We start from the raw sequence: 16,895 nt of genomic DNA, 5'->3' as shown, positions 1-16,895 counted from the left end.
GATAAGGCATCATTTTTGTTATACTGCATGAGGATACAAGTGAATGCCTGAGTGATCTAACCCCCAACCTAAGGGACTTAATAAATTAGTGGTTTGGAGCATGGGGTTCTTGGTGGAAAAAACTGTTACCTATTTTGAGACTCTTTATCTTCTTGTTTGTTTGTTTGTTTTTGATCCTAAATGATACTGATTTAATAGCCTAGTTGGACAAAAACTTTAAAATACCTCTACATTTATATACATCTTACCCTCACAGGAAAATGTCCTTTAATGCATGACATAAAACATCCATTCTTCTCCTGATCAGGAATAAAAGGGTTTCCCCTTCTCAGGAGTTTGAAATCTGTTCAGTCTAGTGAGGTGTTGGAAGGGCCCTGTGGGAGGGTTATAACTGGGGTCCTGGTTTAGACTCTTTATCTTAATCTGTGTTTTCTCTTATATGTGCCTATATTGTTGCTGTGGTATCTGCCTCCAGTGCAGTCAGATAGCTGTTAAATGAGCCACCTCCTTGCTAGTGAAATCCATTGCTGGCCACTCAGGGCACATTGCGGAAGAGGGGGGCGTGAGAGATTATAAGAACTGGTCAAAAGGGATGGAATATTAGAATCTGGAGGGCAAGTGTGGAGATCTGCTCTGTCTTGTGGCCACCCAAGACAAACCTCATATGTAAGTGTCCTTGCTTATTAAGCCTACCACCTACCAATCTGGAGTGGTCTGCCTCTTTCTTCAGGTTCTCCTTGCCCTCTGTATATAGAGGCCAGTTTGTGAACCAACACCTACTTGGAAAAATATACTTATTATTAGAAGAAAATTGAATTGTGTCCAGAATAAATTTGTGAATATTGAATATGGTTTTCCAAAAGTGGGTGCAACAGCAAAAATGAAAGAAGTAGGTACTTTTGGGACGAACTTAAGGACTTGCAAGGTCAGGACCTGGAGTGCGCACTTTAGGGATATTCTCCTGGGCTTTAAGTGGGAAAGATACATATCATGGTTTAGTATAAGAAGTTAAGTTTCATGGAAAATACATATCATAACTTAGTATAGGGAGTTAGTTTTCATGATATGCATTGCAATCCTCTTAAATTATCTAAACAATTCGTTCAAGCCTGATATATTTGTCTAACACCTGTGATAGTATTGTGTTCAATAGTATAACCCTTTTAATGGATTGTAGTATTCTACCTAAAGACTGTGCAGCATTTAGAGACAAGAATCAGGAATCCATGTCATAAACATGGATTATGACATAGTACTCTATCTCACTCATAAAAAGGAAAAGTAACAAGAATGTAAATAAGTATAATATCTGTAAGGTCATTTGGGCTATATATAACCTTTAAAACTAAAAATGTATACATCTTTTAACCCAGCAATTTCAGATAGGAAAAGATTTTCAAGACATGTTTATACACACACACACACACACACACACACACACACACACACACACACATATTTTGGATATTTTCAGTACTGGGTATGTTGAATATGTCTTGTACATTGTCAATTTTTAAAATTATATACCCTTTCCATTTATTATCTTGTGCAGATATTACTTTTTCAAAATGAATTAAATTTAAAGGAACGAAAAATACATAGAAATAGTATTGATATTGTCTTGAAAAATCCACTAACCATGGACCTCTTCTCACTTTCCTAAAAATAACCATTATTATCAATTGTGTATTTTGTCAGGTCTTTTATAGCATTTGGAAACTCTGTCACTTGTCTTTTCACATTTTTTTATGATGTCTGTTGGCACAGAAGCTTTTACTTGGACGAAGTATAATTAACCACTGTTATTGTGTCTTGTTTAAAAATAATGAGTTAAAATTTATTCATTGCTTATTATGTTCCAGAAACCCTTCTGTAACTTTATATGCATTGTCTTACACTCCTTGATACACCACATATTAAAGGATCAATTTGTGATCTTATCTTACAGATAAGGAACTGAGGCCCAAAAGGGTGAAATAGCTTGCCCATCACCTAGGAGCTGTTAGGTGGCTGGACAGACTTTTAAACTCACAAAATATTTTCTTACATTTCCTCCTAATATTTTATACTTTTGTTTTTGTATGTTTTATTTAAACAATTTGTTATTTATTTTTGTGAATGGTGTGAAGAAGAGATTAGAAGTATTCTTGAGATCAGTGCATATACTTGCACTAAGTAGTTTTCATAACAAAGTCCATTTGAATGATTTCCTTCAAAATTAAGTTTGGAGAGGAGCTTTGTACCACACATAAATTGTTATTTTTGTTGTTGTTAATGACTCTTTTTATTTAGGGCCTTTAAAATGGTCAAACAATTTGAAAACTTCAGTTATAATATTTATGTTGTTCCCTCAGTTCTGTGTGTGTACTTGCATGTGTGTGTGTGTGTGTGTGTGTGTGTGTGTGTGTTGCATAACTCTGATCTTGACTACCTGTTATATTTAGAGGTATATGAATGAACATAATGAGCCATTTTTTTTCAGTGAAATAAAGTTAACAATAAACACTATGATTTGATGATGGAAGCATGGGATTTAACTAATTTAAAGCTAGGTTTTTATCCCAGTTCTACCTCAAATTACCTGTCTAACTTTGTATATTATGTCATTCTGGCTCTCCTAAAAGAAGACTACAAGACAGAATTAGACTTGCATGGTTACTGAAGAAATTGCCTTAAAGGATAAAGGGGGAAGGAAGTAGGAATGAGCAAGAGGTGACTCAGATCATGATGCAGGTCTGATGCCTGTGATAAGAGTGAAAGACAGATAAGCCTTAGAGAGATTCAGGCTGCAGTGTAGCTATGAGAAAGTATTGACCAGATGATAGGAAGCCCCAAAACAAAAATAACCCATTAGAGGAGTCCTGTGTGAAGGTAAAAATAGCTGTATCACCTCTGCACCAGGGTAAATTACTTTTGCTGACCTGGTAAATCTTCTCTCGTGCTAGTCCTGGGACAAAAGGAATCCAAACTACACTGGCAGCAGCCAGAGCTTGTATTTCATTGGGACCCTATCTGTTTCCTCTGGCAAGAAAGTGCCCCTGTGACGACCATGACTCCCAACCTGATGGAGCTCAGAATTGCAAAGCAGGAAATACAAAGTCTCCCACTGGAACCTAAGGGACAATAAGTGGGGCCATCCCTGCTTCTATTTCTTGTTCCTTAACTTGCATATCCTTCTTTTAGGGGACACAGAGCCATACAGAGGTCCTGGCTTAGTGCATATACTGGGTCCTGAAGGATCACACCAAATAGTTGTGGAGCATTTTGTCCCTGAGCAGGCACTTCAGCTGTGCCTTTGATAGGACGATCCAGCATTCTCATAGGCTTAGTGCTTATAGATGGTGCAGTATGTGATATGATCAGTGGGTCCCCTGATAATTAGCTCATCCCCACACTTTTCACTGTGAAATGAGTCCTCTTGTCAGATGCTAGGTTGTGTGTGATTTAATGCCTATGGATCAGGCAGTTTGTAAGCTCCAGGACAGTGATGCTGGCTGAGACTCTGGGTGAAAAAGAAAATCCTATATCTGGAATATATTTCTATCTTTGAAAGGACAAACTACTAGCCCTCCAGGATTAAAGAATCCCAACATGGTCAACTTACCACCAAGTAGCAGGTTAGTCTCCTAAAAATAGAACCTAGGGGCCTCAGAATTGGTCTCTGTGGCTGTCAGGTTTTATATTTGACAGCAATAGTAACTACATTATACTTGGTAAGTATAAATCCATGCTGTCAGTGCTATAATTAAGTGGCCTTTTTTTCCACCACTGTGATCACTCCATAATGCACACACCATGCCATTTCTGGGATGGTCTTTTTCAGTAGCCCTTCCATGGTGAAAGCCTCCTAGTATTAACATTTGATACAAAAGTTCTTACATCTGTATCCACTCCCATACACCCACAAACATGCATACCTAGATGTTTTTGTCTCTGGTCTTCTAGTCCTTCTATTCACATGTCCCTGATCAGCTAGCTAGCCAGGACATTGGTCATTGCCCAAGAAAATGCATATATTCTCACAGTGGTCCAATGCTCCTTCTGTACAAAGCAGGTGTCCAGAGGCCCTGCCTGTAGTTGCACCCATTAGGAAGATTTTCTTTCTCTACTCTCTTTCAAGGCTTTCACTGAGTATCTCTATGCAGGCTTTTTTCACTTCTACTTAAAGTCACATTTGAAGTTGATCTATCCATATACGAGGCTCGGGCTTCTTCTTCCTCTTCCAGCTGACTACGCCAGACCCTGTATATTGTCATAAAATTCTAAAAGGAATCCTTCACACTGCTCTTAATATATTGATTTTATTCTCTCTTTTATAGTTAGTTTTATGTCTCTCATCTTCTCTAAACATGATCAATAATTTTGAGAAATATGATGAAGTGATAAATTTTGGAGTAGAACTTGTGCACAAATCTCAGCTCCACCCTTTTCTTAGCATTTCAGTTTGAATCACTTTCTTCACCTGTAAAAAATACCCTCTAATAAGCAGCTTCTAAAATGGCCCCTAATGAACCTGCCTGCTACTCTTCACACTCTTGTGCAACACCCTGGTTGGCTCTAGGGGCTTGCTTCGAAGGAATAGAATATGAAAAAAGCGATGGGATTAGTTTATAAAGTGACTGGGGCTTCTATCTTGCTTGCCCTCTTTTATCCCCTCCTCACTTGCTCTCAGGGAAGCCAGATGTTGCATTGTGCTCTGCCGCGTGGCAAGGAGCTGATGTCTCTGACCAATAGCCAGTAAAGTCCTGAGACCTGCCAACAGCCATGCAAGTGATTCTGGAGGCAAATTGTCCCCTAGTTGAGCCTTGAGATGACTGTAGTCAACTCCTTTACTGCAACTCTGAGAGAGATTCTCAGTCAGAGACATGTAGCTGAACTGTTCCCAGATTCCTGATCCATAGAAACTATGACACAATAAATATTGTTTCAAGCTGCTGAATTTTAGGGTAATTCATTAGGAAGCAATGGATAACTAAAACAATGTCTATCAAATAAATTGTTGAAATGTTTAAATGAGTAAATTATATCGCACAATATACCTCTCCCTGTTTTTATTAATTTAACACAGATTTTTTTAAAATTCCAAGTATTATATTGGGCATAAAAACAATTTTGTTTGCATAATCTGTTATCCCTAAAAAGGCTATATAGACAGTATTATAACATCTTTATTGTTTGTTGTTATAACATATATAGTCCCAAATATAATGTATTAATTAGGTACAAACGTTTAGCACACACTAAAATCCTACCTAAAGTGTTTTTGAGATTCATATTGCAGGTACTCTGACTTCAAATCAAAACATTTCTATTAGTGTTTCTGTCAAACTTTTATGAACAGGTTCAAGAAAATCATATATTTTACATGTGTAATAACGTGTTTTCTTTAGAGATGTTTCCTAAAACATGCATATAAAAATTAAGGAGGCATTAGAAGAAACATTCATTAGTTCAAAAGTGCTTTTTTTCTTCCATCCCTACTGACTATAAGCTTGATTAAGTTAAGTTAAATTACCTCTCTTATCTCAGTTTTCTCATCTGTAAAATGGGGGTAATAATCGCAACTTATATTGTGAAAATTAAATGAGCAGATACATGTAAACTGTTTAGAACAGTGCTAGGTAAATAGAATGTAGTCAGCACACATTAGCTGCTACAGTTCTTTGTGTTATTATGAATATTATTGTTATTATTAAGAAAGAAATAGGAAACATTTGCTAATGTGTATAAATATAAAAACCTTTTTAAACAGATCTCATGTGACAATATGAACAATTTTATGTCAACTGAAAAGAGCATCTGTTGGTTTTGTTTAGTTTGCTAAATGATCAATTTGTTATTTCTTTCTGATTATAAAATGAATATAACTGTAGTGTGGAAAAAATAAAATAGAGAGAAAAATACAAAAAAGAAAATTAGTGATATATTTTAGCATTTACTTCCAAATTTGTTAAAATCTTAAATATATTTTTAATACATTTGTATTGGTTTTCTTATAAAATTATTTCATTTATATATTATATATATTATACACTTATAATGAAGTGAACTCAGTTTTATCAAAGTTTAGTCATATTTTCAGAATATGTTGCTAATAAAGAGAGGAACAAATTATGCTATGTATTGTACGAAATACATGAATTAAGGATCATGAACTATCCTAATTCATGGCATTCACCTCTCAAATATTTATAAAATTTAAACGGAGAAAAATTAAATTACTAATTTTTGTGTGACTATATTATTTGAAAATCTTGTGTCTTTAAGGAAAGAATTACCATGGTTTCAAATATTCACAAATTAACTTTAAAGCATTTTGGCTGTGTTCTTAATTGACATGGATTATTTTCCAAGTGCTAGTGAAAGATATTCAAATGTTTGATTCTACATAAATAACACCCAAATAAGAAGTCTTTACATAAACACAAATGCCAGATGTTTGAAGAGGCTGATAATCCTTAAAAAAGCAAACATAAAGTCATGAAAAGTCATTAAACTTATTTTCTTGGGAGTGATTTTAGATTTTCTCCTTTTGTATTACATTGATAATTGTTTTTGCATAAACGTTCGTTATTCAAAGTAGACATTAATGATCAAACTTACTTTGTAAAATATGCCTTTTATAGGAGTATAAATATCTGAGAAGATCACTGGAGACTTCCAAGCAAAACTGAAGTTCTTTCTATTTCTTTTGGCCATTGGGCTCTGCTATGCTCTGTATGCTACCAAACACCAAAGTAATCAGGAGGTCCAGTGTCCACCTGATTGAGCAACACTGGACTGATATTGCTCTTAAATATATTATATGGAACCCTAAAGACTAGAAGAAAGGAGAATGTAGGTGGGAATTTTCAAACATTTAAACAATATATTCATGTGGTACATGGTAATGATAACATTGGTGGTTTCCCTGTATCCTTTTGTAAAGGGACTTTTGGCTCCTCCCACCACTAGGAGGAGTCCTCCTTGCTAAGCCCCAGATCTGGACTGCCCTTGGCCAATAGAACACAGCAGAAGTAATGGTGTGACATTTCTGTACCTGAGTTGAAAAAGGCTTTGTTTGATTTCACTCTCTCTTGGAACTCAGCCTCTGCCATGAGAAAGAGCCCAAGCTAAACTTTTTGAAAATCAGAGACTTTGTTCAGCAGGGGCAACTTGGTTCATTTTTCCTAACCATGGCCCTAGACTTGTGTGATAGTCTAGCCAAGATCGGCAAAACTGCCTAGCTGACTTGCAGCTGACGACAGAAGCAAAAGTTTGCCCCCTGATATTAGCTGAGCCCATCTCTCTCTGTTCATCAGAATGATTCAACCAAGTTGTAGACTTGGGAGCTAAATAAACGTTCATTGCTTTAGGCATTTAAACAGATGCTTATTGCTTAATTCAAGTGATTTGTTACACAACAATGCCCTGATACAAGTACTTTATATAAAATGTTTTATGTTTAAAAGATTATTAAGTAGAGCCTAATTTTTATTTTATTTTTCTTATAATTGTGATTTCTCTTTTGAAGCACATTTTCAATGTTCATAAAATAGTTCCATTGTGTTCATCTTTATCAGTTCAGTAATAATTTTTGATTATACATGGTTAGGTTCTATAGTATTTTAATGACAACACAGTTTGTCTATTTCATGATATATAGTATAGTGAAATTTTACTTTTAGATCTCCCCTCCAAAAGAAAATGGACCTTGTTAGGAAAGTTAGAAGCCAGTCAGTTATGAATTATAGAAAGTACCTGGAAATGAATGTGAATTCAAGGGCATGGTAACTAGACACTACAATGAGTTCTAGGTTCCTCTAAATCAGTGGTTCTCCATTGGGAGAGTGGTGTTTTTGCCTCACTGGAGACATCTGACAATGTCTGGAGACATTTTTCATTTTCTCAACTAGGGCCTCTAGTGAGTAAAGGATGCAGCTAAGTGTCTTACAATGCACAAAAGTGCAATGAGACCAGGTGACTGAAAGAGAATAACCAGGTAGGAAATGAGTAAGTGATAAAGTCAGAGATGCAATGAATGATAATGGGTTTTGTTGGGTAGAGCTTTTATAAGAACTGTGGATTGGATTTGATGTAAGAAAGAGGGCACTGAGCAGAATGACATGATTTAATTTCTGTTTAAACAGCATCATTTTCTTAGCTTTGTTGAAAAGAGCCAATCAGGAAGACAGACATTTTAAGAGGCAATTCCAGTTGTCTAAGTCAGAGATGATGGTGGTTTGGACCAGTGTGGAACCAGCAGAACTAGTGGAAATGACCAGTTATATTCTCAATGTAGAGTCAAAAGGATTTCCTGTCATATCAGATGTGAGGTCAGAGAAAGGCAATAATTAAGAATGACTCCAAGGCCACAAAATCAAAGAAAATACAAAGTAATTCTGTGAAATACAATAAACCGAATTTAATTTCAACATAACCGATACTTGTTTTTTGTTTTTTCTAGAACATATTTATGCGACAACCATAGGTAGTAGTCTGTGTGAAGGCAGAGTAAGTACAAATAGAAGCTGAGCAGTATTTGTAGAATTTACTTTAATCTTGGATTGAGGGATTTTTTCTATACTTCCCTAGGCAGACTGGCATTGTAATGATGGTAAATTTAGTGACAGAGTTAGAGAAAGTATCGAATATAATAAACCCTAAAAGGTAAATTTTGTTGGGAATCTAGAAGCAGTGTAGGAATTAATATTTATTACCCTCACATTTTTTTAACCTGTTTAGATTCTGGGGAAGAACAGCACACTCTTAGTCATGCAATATTCTGCACATTCAGTGAACATACATACCATATTATACCTCACATTCTCCATCTTTACACTGGATGTTTATTCAAATGCACTTCAATATTCTCAAATCACATTATTTCTATCTATCGATAACATAATTGCTATACCTACAGGACAGATGTTTTCCGTTTGTTGTTTTGGGTCTGTTGAATACCTGAAACCTTCTCACTGATGGCAGTGTGGCCATTGATGTTCTGTGTCCTGGTCCCACTTAGAGATTTTGTTTAAATTGCACAAGCATAGCACAGGCTGTTTTCCCAAAGAAAGCAAAACTTTCATTTACAAGTGATAGTTTAAATGGCATATGTATATGTATTAAATACTATTATTCATCAGGAAAAAGCCACAAATAGAGGAAAATATGTCTTCTATGAAAGTTTATTATTGTTGGACGAGAGAAAAAATAGTATGGATGTTAATGAGAAATGCATAATAGTGAGGCATAAAAATTGCAAATTTCATTTTGAAAGTTTCCTAGGATTTGTGTGTAAAGCTTAATTTAAGCTCCTTGCACACATATCCATGCTGTCCATTTAAATACACCAGCTATAAGGCCTTTTGGTTTTAAAATTCAAGATGAATAAGAGAATATCAAAGTGACTTTGAACTCGATTACATTTTTGTGGACAACTTACCCTTGGTTAGAGGCAGAACATTCCACTCTGTATTATAATAGGTCCTACAGAAGTGCAGAGCACCCACCCAAGGCTCACTTCACCACATCACCTTCTCTATCTCAAAGAGTTCATTCTGGTGTTGTGAAATTTCCACAGACCAAAAAGAAGTTATTTAGACACCACATGCTACATCAATTTAAAATTAAAATGACTGACATTAAATAAATCTTAAGGAAAATTAAAAGTCAAAAATTTCAATTTAAAAACACTATGAATTTAAAAGTAGTTTCAGAACTCCTCTGAAGACTGATACTCTTCTGCATTTGTAACACCGCATTATCACAGGGTGGTAAACCAATGAAAAATAAGTGAATACTTTGGTGGTGGTTCTATGCCAGAGCTCAAATATGGTACAAAATTAAGCATACTTACCCTAAATATAATAAAGGAAAGATGGCTTATTTTAAGATAAATAAAATATAAATTGACTTTGCATTATTTCAATGTTTCCCTTATTTTCTGTTTTTATATTTGGAATTTCTTTTTAACTATACAACAATCAAATTTTATATGATTGAGAGTAAATCTTATAGTTCCAAACATTAGAAATCCATTTTTCATCACACTAATTTCATTTAGAAATTTAGGGATTTTGTTGTGTTTATTATATGACTATTATATTTGACTAACATTCTGTTATGATATGCTAAGATAATATTATTAATATAACTATCACTTGTTGAGCACCTCAATATGCTTGGGTCTTTACTAGGTAAACATATTATTTCAGCTAATTAATTTAGAAAGTTAAAAATTTTATGTTATAAAAATGGCATCATATTACCACATTGATAAAATTGAACTGACATTGTGCTGAACGTATTTTATATTAGCAAAATCTTGTGTACCATCAAGATCCAAAGAGGTATGTTACTAAAACTACTAAATAGGTAACTTTATAGCAACTATCTCATCACAGCATGAACGGGTACCAACAATACACCTCTTCATAGATAGAGTTCATTAACTATAACTACTGAAAGGATGTAATTTAGGGCACATGACATGAAGATAGATTCAAATTTAGAGTTTTCTAAAGGAACTATAAAAGAAAAAATATTTTAATGTATGTAGACACTAGGGAGAAGGTCAATAACATAATGTCAGTAACATAGAGGACAAAGTTTTCTATGTTTTCTCTCCTTCTAAATGTTGCACAAATATACATGGTATTTTACACCCTCAGATTTTGAAAAGTGGGAGTTATGTGTGTGTGTGCTGATTTTTATGTATTCATAGAGAATATTAAGCTTTCATTGTCCAAAGTCTTTTGAAAATAGAAAAACAAATTTCTAATTTGTCCAAAAAGTCTTCCCATGCAAAACGATGTGATTCTTTTTAGTCTTCCTTTCAGTGGAGAAGCAAGAATTTGCTCAGTATTAAAAGGAATTATCAGCTCAGCTTTAACCTTTCTGAGGATAGAAATTACTATCATGAAGTTTGGAACTTGCTTTGTCACAAGATTACAGACCTGCCCCTGTCCTCCTTGCCTTTGTCACAATCACTTTCTCAGGATTCCCCTCTTCGATGTCCTGCCCTTTCCCTGGTTGTCTCCAACCCACTTCCTAACCATATAAAACATAAGCTACTCACATATTAAATTAGTACACTTCCAAATAAAACATACACACTTCTAAGCTTACATCCTTCTACATCTATCTCCCCAGTCCCCTACTCTATTCAATAAAATTAACAAATTTGTCTACATTTATTGCCTACAATTCCTTTCACTATCTTCACTATTAATACTGTAGTCTAACAGCCATTTTTGATATTCTACATTACACTAATAGTCTCTTAACTTTTCTTCCTGTTTCAAAATCTGCTTCCCTACAGAGTCTGTTTCCTTCATGGCCGCTGAAGTGACCCTGATAATCCCTTAAAAACAGAAGCCAAGTCATGTAATGTCTCTACTAGGAAATTTCTAAAGTTCTTTCATCTCACTCAAAATAAACCCAACCAGCAATCTTTTTATGACTTAAAATACCATACGTGTTTTGGTCACCAAGTTATCTCCATGTCTACTCCTTTCTAGACTCATTGGCCTCATTTGCAGTTTCTCAGACAAGCCAAATCCCCTCCTGTGGGGATGTTGAAATTAGGTCACAGTCTAATGAAAAATCGAGAGGATCCCCTGGGCTTCTTCACTCTTCACCTGAACATTCTTCCCTCTCTACAACCTGAGAGGCCCCACTCCTTTCCTTTTCCTCAGCCCTCTTTTTCTTTAATTTGAGGCAGTCCCTTTTCCAATGTCCTTACCTAATGATGACTTAACTTTGCTAGGGCCTCCTGTCTTTCAAAAATTCAGTGCAGCAGCCAGAAAAGTGGCATTTTGTCTTGCATCTTCCTTTCTCTGTTCTCTGCTGTTGAATACTTTAAAAGCAATGTCTACCAACTGAAATGGATTCATTCCAAATTCACCATCTAATTTTTGAAATTTTATCCTGATATCTGAGGTGTTTTGCCCAGTAAAGGTCACATTTACCATTCTGGCATTTTCAGAAGCCTCAGGATCTACATCAGTATAACATCTGTAGGCCTGATAAATCCTTTCCAAAAAATCAGTAGATTCCTCATTTTTATTTATTTATTTACTTAGCTGAATTTCTTGAATTTTGTTCAAATATTTTTGCTGCCCATGAAGGTTGGTGGGTCACCGGTAGAAACCCAGCTTGCTGGCTATTTACATTTAGGCCCCCTACAGGTTAACGGTGTAAGGGGAATTGCCCTGCGCTGGGAGTGGCTCCTGGACCAAATTGGGTGCCCTGTTAGATATTAGACGGTGATACCAGACCAGGCCCCTGAGAACTAACACACGATTTTCTAACTGATCCCTAAAAGGATGGGGAGCCAACCCGACCACTTTCTAAGCCCCAGTGCTGGTGGTATAGTAATGGGGAGTGGTGGAAGAGGTGACATAGTTGCCAGAGTGGCAGGGACAGCCAGCTCAGCCAGTGAAGCTACATATCCTCAATCTCTTTTCCTTCTTTTTCTTATTTTCCCTGGTGTAATAGCACAAATGCTTACACATAGGGGATTTCATCATTCTTCCCTGCTTCTTCCTAGAGAAGCTCTAATTACAGGATTATATAGAGCCATTCAAAGGCCACCATTCCTCAGCATTTTACTGTGAAATCATAAATAGCAACAGATTCTCTATAACCATTAAAAGGATGTCTTTTTGCCTTGGTGTCAACAAACTAGGCTGAATTCTGGGCTGGGGCTTTTTGGTGATTTTAGGAACTGAGTGGAACCTTTCTCTTCTCCCATAGAATATTCCACTTTTGGACAAGAACAGACAGTTGTTGGGTTTTTTTCCCCTCTGTTTCATTTCCTCCACCTGACATCAGTAAAATTTTTCAACGTCACAAAACTGATTTCGTTGTAAATGGAGAAATGTTTCCAAAACAAAATGAAATGAAAAACCCAAAGGTAAACAGAAAACCCTAAATAAAACCTCAAGTTTTGTCTCAGGGTTTTACATATCACAAGAACCATCAACTCAGTCCTCATGCAATGTGTCTCCTTGGAGAGCTGTTTGATCCAGAACAATGACACAGGAGACAGAAATGACATAATTGCCACAGCAAGGGTGATAGTACATGGTGCCCAGGGTCCCAAAATCACCCTGCATAAACCCCTTGAGGAGAACGTAACAGGTACTGTGGCCATACATTGTCTTGGCCATAAAATATCATCGTCCTCTTAGTCATGGGCTCATAACTGTAATCAGACCACTTACTCAAAATGCACACCAGAGGACTTTCTTTAGGGATAAATGAAACCTCCCCCATCCTTTAAAGACAGAAATACAAGAAAAACAAAACACAAAAAGTGCCCACAAATTTTAGCATCCACAGAAACAAACGAACTGGTTCACAAATTGAATAAAAGTCCAGCAACTATTTCCGCTCTCCAACAGGGTACCCCACTCAAATACAAAACAAATTGGCTTATTCCAGAGGAAAAAAAGCCCCAGGTGGAAAGGAATAAAGTTTCCAGCTGTCCAAACCAGAGTGACTTACCCTACTGTATGGAACCCATTGCCTCCCAGATTTCAATTCCTTGCAACTTCAGGGAATTTTGAAGGGAAGATCTTCAGGACAAATGGTACCAGCTCCTGCTGAAACAGCACCGACCATAAGGCATAGACCCGATTTTTCTCTCTGCCCAAATCCTTTCTCCTCCCTCCCTTCCTTTTTCTATTAGCTAGTAAATGACCTCAATAGTCAGCTCTTGGCTTGAGTCGCTTCCTTAGGTCGCCTTTGCCTGACCTCCAAAGACTAATTCCACTCTTCAATACTCTCATAACACACTGCACATATTTAGGTGTGTAATTGTGCAATTATTTCTTTAATAGTTTTGTTAAGCTCAGTTTCTCCAGTTAGATTGTAAACTCCATGAAAATGTGTTACATGGTTGGTGCTCCATCTTTGTTACACAAATGAATGACTCCCTACTCCAAAAGGATAATGAATTTGATACTGCTTCTTCAGTGGTAGGTTCTTTTAAACTTTTAAGGTTAGCTATTGAGTTAATTGAACCTTTCTTTGTCCTCTGTCAATATGTTAGCATAGGTAATGCTCTGCTTCCTTGAACACAGCTGAATTCTCTAGGGTGTAATTTATTCCTGCTCTGCCAGCTGAAATACAGACTCTATGACCTTCTCTTTCCCCTAGTGACTTGGACATTTACTTAGTCATTTATGGTTATTTAAGTGTCAGACTATATTATTCTCCATATTTGCCCCATAGGACATTGTCAAAGATACCTCAGGATCTCATTTCTAAAAGAATGGCAGCAGCATTTACAAAAGTAGAAGAAATACAAATGGAAAACACATTACAAAAATCTCATTTCTACTTTTTCTACCACAAAACCATTTCTACTACAAAACAAGATGGCTGCTAAAGTCAGATTTCTAAGTGAATATATATTTTTGTTTAACTTGTTAAAAAATACAGAGACAACTAATGTGTTTTGACCTTCTAATATGTAATATTGTTTTATCATACCATTATGTAGTCACCAATATAAAAGATAACATATACAACAATAGGAAAACATAATAAAATCTAATAAAAATATGTTTACAAGTCTTAGCACTTTTCCTTCAGATTATCCAGATGGCTTAAAATATTCTTAACATTTAAATAAATAAATTTGATAATACACACTGGATACTGAACTAAATTTCTTATCATTGCTGAAATATTTAACAACATATCAATGTAATATGATAACTCCTGAAATAAACTAAGGCAAACCCTTATGTGCAGTCAGTATTATAAGAATTAATTGTTAAGAATTTCTCTGTATAGGAACTGGCTTTAGGAAATGTTATTTTGTGAAAATAGGTGCAGCCTATAATAGTTTTCCAGGAAACTGACAAGACCTCAGAGGGATGTCTCTAACCCCCTTGTCCACCCCCACCATGTTGCAAATGAAAGAGGGAGACCTTGAGAGGTTATGGGGTCTCTGGTCAGTGGTCTTTCAAGCTGCAGAGGGGATGGATGGGTGTGGGAGAGCAGTAATGCAGCCAGCACTTCCTGACTCACTATCCCTGTACTTTTATAATTCAGTAGGGCCAAGGGAGTGGAAACCAGATGGAACTGATTTCTCACTTCATCTGAGCATGATGTGACTTCTCACTGAAATGACAAATAATATTTAAAAATGGAAAATAATATTTTTTAAAAAACATCCATTGTGTATATTTACTAATAAAGTTTCAATTATATTTCAGTTTGAAGAAAAAAAGAAAACTGTTATTTACAAATTTGTAGAACTGGTATATGTGCTAGTGAATAATTAATTACTTCATAAAAATAAAGTAATTACTAATAGCCATCTTTTGAATTTTAGCAAATGAAAATTGAATCCATACTGAGGGCCACTCTGAGAAAAAAAATTGTAGCTATGACCATAGGTATGGGCAGGACTTATATTACTATCCTGAATTTTCCAGAAGGAAATGGCGCTTCCCCAAATTAAATAATCTGTCAAAGATCACACTGCTAGCAAGTGGCATAAATATAGAAAAACCCAGAATGTTGGGCTTCCCTGGTGGCGTGGTGGTTGAGAGCCTGCCTGCCGATGCAGGGGACACGGGTTCATGCCCCGGTCTGGGAAGATCCCACATGCCACAGAGAGGCTGGGCCCGTGAACCATGGCCACTGAGCCTGCGTGTCCGGAGCCTGTACTCCATAACGGGAGAGGCCACAACAGTGAGAGGCCCGCGTACCACAAACAAACAAAAAAAAAAAACAGAATGTCTTAAATGATTATAATGTGGGATAGAAGTATTGACTCTCTCACAATGACTAGAATACAGCAGAAGTAACAGGATGGCACTTCAGAGACTAGGTCATACAAAAACAGTGGCTTCCATCTTGGGTGCTGGTTCCCTGCTTGCTCTCTGGCTCATCGCCTCTTAGGAAAGCCAGCTGCTATGTTGTAAGCTCCTCTGTAGAGACTAATGTGGCTGGTTGCTGAGAGAGACTCTGGTCAACAGTCAGTGAGAGACCAAAGTTCTCAGTTCTACAGCCTGAGGTTCTCACTACAGGATTTGGTGCTCGTGAGGCACTGAATTCTGCCAATATCTACATGAAAGAGCTTGGAAGCAAATCTTCCCCTAGTCAAGCTTCAGAATAGACCAACTGACAGCTCAACTGAACACTAATGAGAGATCCTGAGCCAGAACACCCTGCCAAGCCATACTGACATTCCTTACCTATAGAAATATGGAGATAATATTTGTTGCTTTAAGCTACTCAGTTTTGGGACAATTAATTAAGCATCAACAGAAAACTAATACAGGACATTAATTTGATTCCATATAAACTTCTTAAATGTATGAGTACTTATAAAATGTAAAATATATTAATTACTACTATGAAATTATCAAAAAATATATCTATTTGTATTTTTTGGGGGGGGTAGGAGTTTATTAATTTACTTATTTATTTTTGCTGTGTTGGGTCTTCGTTTCTGTGCGAGGGCCCTCTCTAGTTGCGGCAAGCAGGGGCCACTCTTCATCGCGGTGCGTGGGCCTCTCACTGACGCAGCTCTCCTGTTGTGGAGCACAGGCTCCAGATGCGCAGGCTCAGTAATTGTGGCTCATGGGCCCAGCCGCTCCACGGCATGTGGGGTCCTCCCGGACCAGGGCTGAAACCCGTGTCCCCTGCATTAGCAGGCAGACTCTCAAACACTGTGCCACCAGGGAAGCCCCCTATTTGTATTTTTAAAGTTATCAAAAAGGATGCTATGATACCTACAGATGTCAGAGGGTTATCAGTTATATATGTACCTCCTAAGTAAGAGTCACAAAGTCTGGAAGGGCAGGTATGAAGAGGCATAAGTCTTATAGCATTCAAGAAACATGAAAAATTTTTATTTGCCAGTAAGGACCCTCTTTTTTAGCCTAATA

This window comes from Pseudorca crassidens, chromosome 2 (assembly GCF_039906515.1).
Source record: "Pseudorca crassidens isolate mPseCra1 chromosome 2, mPseCra1.hap1, whole genome shotgun sequence".
Lineage (NCBI taxonomy): Eukaryota > Metazoa > Chordata > Mammalia > Artiodactyla > Delphinidae > Pseudorca > Pseudorca crassidens.
This window is presented reverse-complemented; position numbering follows the sequence as displayed.